Here is a 4,455-nt window from a genome sequence, read left to right on the forward strand (position 1 = left end):
GCAATGGAAAAGGTATGATATCATTATAGACCCTGAAAGCCGTTTGCATTCTACGTGCATCGACGGCGTCGTTTGCGTTCTACACACATCGATGTTTTGATCAATTGCGTTTGCATTCTACATGCATCAACGGCGTCGTCTTCGTTCTACACACATCGATGTTTTGATCAATTGCGATTCATTCGCATTGTGCATGTGTCGTCATGTCGTCCACATTCTGGTGCGTCGACATCCCCTATTTGGCTTCGCGTCTGTACTTAAAAAGTCCTTTCCATCTGTGTAAAGGCAGAGGAGTGCTTATTTAAAACACTCATAACTCAAAAGAAACCAAGTGATATTGGTGGAAAATGATTGTGGTACCCCTATAAGGGAACATATTAAAATTTAGACGTTAGGATGATCCTCATCATCTAGACTGAAACTAGCATTTTCCTTAATTTTGGCCAATAGGTCAAAGCAAAGGATATTTCCAAAAGATTAATATTCTCTACATTTACAAATTGGTCATAAACTGAATATTTTCCATTCAAATAGAAGAGGATGCACTCCAATCACTGGAGGATTATTGGCAATTTTCCCCTATTTCACTACTAGAGCCTTCAATGCAGAACAGATTGGCATTCAATCCAACTCAAGTGAACTTCATAAGCACCTTTTGAGAATAAGAAACTACATTCATGAAAAGGGAGAAATTATATGATGAAGGGCCGTACCCATGAAATGGTACACATGCAAAACTTCATACGCTCATGCCTGAATACATAATGGGGATAAGAGACTGTCTCAATCTCTTCCAATTCAAATGCAGACATGCTCATGTAATTGACACACACACAAGACCCCTCTTCCTGCTTATTCATTCTTAATAAATTGTTTTTTCATCTTTCACCCAAAGGAAAAAAAATCATGTATATGTGTATATTTGTAACTTCTTAAATGCAAACATTGAATATGTAGGGGTGTAAACGAGCCGAACCGAGCCGAGCCGAGCTTGGCCAGGCTCGGCTCAGTCAGGCTCGCGAGCCTTACCGAGCTCGGGTTATATTAAGTTTACACCCCTCATCTTCCCTGGACAGCCCTATCTAGTGTAATTTGACTACTTTTTTTACACTATGGGGGGTAGTCCAAGTAACAAATGGGGTTCCAAAAATGAAGTGACATATTTGCCTCCCCATTTCACTCCCTGGATAACCCTTTTAGTGTATATATTAATATATAATATATATATTTAAATATATTAAATTCTTAACGAGCCTTAACGAGCCGAGCCGAGCCGAGCCTAAATCGGGCTCGGCTCGGCTCGTTAAGGATTCTAGCCGAGCTCGAGCGAGCTTCCGAGCCCGAGCCAAAATTGACACCCTTAAATATGCAGAACATAAATTTACAAAAGATTTCTAATATCATCTACAAAATTTCTGTTGCTAACTATAAAAGAGAGGACTTTGCTAAAAAGGTAAATTGAAGATGAAATTATTCTATTATAAATCGAATCAGCTAGTTTTTCTCAGAAAACTAGATAAGCAATACAATCTCTGCCATTTCATTCAGTTTGTACATGCTGAACAAATAAATAGCATGCAATGTTTAACTCCTACCATGCAACACTTGCAACAAAGTCCATCTCCGTCTTCTTGTTTGAGCCGTCATTTTCGGAGGAAATGGATTGGTTATCTGGCCCATGAGAACTGAATTTGAGAAGATTGGTTATAAAGAAAATTTCAATACTGTCATGCTTAAAATAAACTACATATGCAGGATTGAGCTCTTATTATGTTCTTGCAGTTGGGCAGAAGGTGTCTCAAGTCTCAACAAGCACAAATGGATTCACTGCTGACTTCTCCCATTACAAGACCCCGAATTTAGAATCATCGCCTACTTTGGATTGGTGAGCAGTCAAAGTAGGCAAAAACTGAACTTAGCACTCGAGAAGAATGCAGTCCAATGTTATGGTGGACTAACGAAAGGGATATGGGAATATCCTCACTACACTATCTTATGCAGATCTCCAGAACTCAAATATAAACAATCTGGTAAACAAAGTAAATGCAAGACTTGTAGTTCAAATGTCAAGAAAACTCAAATCCTAAATCTGGGGCATAACCAGCCCATTCCAACTGCAGGCTTAACCCATCAACAACACGATAGATTTCATCAGACCTTGGATGAGATGTGTCGCCAACTAGAAACTTATGTACCACGTCCTCCCCTTCTATCCAACTATATGCAGCTGTCTTTTTAACTCTTTTGTCCTTCATCGAGTTCCTCACCTTCAAGGCCTCCTCCCATCTCCCTACACTAGCATACATATTGGAAAGAAGAACGTAATTCCCCGAATTCTCTGGTTCTAACACTATTAGCTTCTCCATGGCGAGCTCAGCCAAATGTAAATTTGAGTGAATTCTACAAGCACTCAATAAGGTCCCCCAGATAACAACATTCGGCTCCACTTCCATCTTACAAATGAACTCATACGCTTCTTCTAATTGTCCGGATTTACATAGTAGGTCAACAATACATGCACAATGCTCGACCTTTGGTACTATTTTATGATTTAATTTCATCCTTTCCAAGAATCTATATCCCAATTCAACAAGTCCGGCATGGGTACAGGCTGTTAGCAATCCAATAAACGTTATATCATTGGGTTCCACATCACTTTCCCTCATCTTTAGAAAAAGATCAATTGCTTCATCTGCAAGGCCATTAATTGCTAGGCCTGAAATCATTGAATTCCAAGAAACAACATCTCTTCGAGGCATCTCATCAAAGACTTGACGAGCTTTTCGAATGTTTCCGCATTTAGCATACATGTCAAGCAGTGAAGAACCCACATAAACACTTGAAACCAAGCCTTGACTCTCTATATAGCGGCCTATACGCTCGCCGGTTTCTATTGAACCGGATTGAGCACAAGCAGACAAAACGCTCACAAGCGTGACATCATTTGGCTTAAGACTCTCCATTTTCATTTGCTCAAAGAGCTCTAGAGCCTCATTCGATCTCCCATTTTGAGCATAACCGGCAATCATGGCACTCCATGCGACTACATCTCTTCGGGCCATTCTGTCAAATTCTCGACGTGCGTCATCCACATGCCCACATTTGACATACATTTCTAATATAGCAGTTGAGACAATCAAATTCCTACACAAATTATAGTCATCGATGAATTTCTTAACCTTCAAGCCCATTTCCAAGTCACCCAATTTCGCGCACATGGATAGTACTGTCACCAGGGTAATCTCATTTGGCTGAGCCTTCTCAACTTGCATCCATTCAAATACTCTCAAACCTTCCATCAGATCACCATTATGCGCGTAGCACGAAATCATCGAATTCCATGAAACAATTGTCCTTTGGGACATTTCATCGAACAGCTGACGTGCTTCTAAAACCATGCCAGATTTGGAATAGCCAGATATCAAACAATTATAAGAAACAGGATCCTTGATCAAAATACCATCAAAAACAAGTTTAGCCGACTCCAAATCACCACATTTTGAATAAAAATCAATCAGACCGGTTTGAATAAAAACATTAGAATCGAACCCGTAACTTATAACAAGAGAATGTACTTGTTTCCCTTCATTGGTCGCCAATAAGGAAGCACATGATCTTAGAACGGGCGGAAAAGCAAAATAAATGATCTGGGTTCTTTTGTGGTGCATTAGAAAGAAGGTTTCTACAGCTTCCTTGTTCAAAGAGAGTCTGGAATACGTAGAGATGAGGGAATTATAAAGGCTTTGGTCTGTTTGAGGAATTTTATCGAACACTTGGCGTGCGTAGTTTATGAAGGAGAGATTTAAGAGCCTTTTGACGAAGAATGTGGTGAAGTTGAGGTTTTTTGTGATGATGAGGGCGTGGATTTGCTTGAATTGGTTGAGGTGTAGAGAAGATTGAAGTAGATATATGAGATTGTGCTCCATTTTTACTAGGGAATGAAGCAAAATGGGAAACTTTCAGAGAAAATCCGTCTTGCATTTCTTTGGCTATGGGGTGAAAGCTGCTAGCCGTTGAGAAACGAGATATTTGAACCGTGGGAAGGCGCGGCCTCAAAACTCACTATTACAATGGTGGGTCCCACCCTTTTTTAGTTGTTCATTCATCCAAAGTGATATCGACACTCCCTTATTTTTCATTCTAAGACATGGACACTATTTTTCTTCTTTTTATTAGGGAGCTTGTTAGTCTCACTAAACCTTTTTGTGTGCTAAGAACTAACAATCATAGGATACTTATACGCTGAGGCTATGGCCAAACAAAGTGTTTGGATGTACAAAAGCCAGGGGAGGCATAGGGATTCTGCTTGGCATTTGAGTGCCACGTCAGCAAAATTTCCATTTGTTTTCCACTATAGCATTAAACTCTTTAGAATGTCTAATGGGTAATTATTGTATATCTGGTGATGTGGCTTTATTGTTCTCCCCTTGTAAAATCGAAGACATTTCTAAAAGA

At 39.7% G+C, this 4,455-nt stretch overlaps 1 pseudogene; it reads right to left on the reverse strand.

Annotated features, from left to right (window-relative positions):
• Positions 1-1,454: 1,454 nt before the first annotated feature.
• LOC143885490 (pentatricopeptide repeat-containing protein At1g08070, chloroplastic pseudogene) lies at positions 1,455-4,170 on the reverse strand (annotated as a pseudogene).
• Positions 4,171-4,455: the final 285 nt, after the last annotated feature.

The sequence above is a fragment of the Tasmannia lanceolata genome, unplaced genomic scaffold (genome assembly GCF_043159265.1).
Source record: "Tasmannia lanceolata isolate RefF3 unplaced genomic scaffold, GAP_Taslan_0.1 ptg000008l, whole genome shotgun sequence".
Taxonomy (NCBI): domain Eukaryota; kingdom Viridiplantae; phylum Streptophyta; class Magnoliopsida; order Canellales; family Winteraceae; genus Tasmannia; species Tasmannia lanceolata.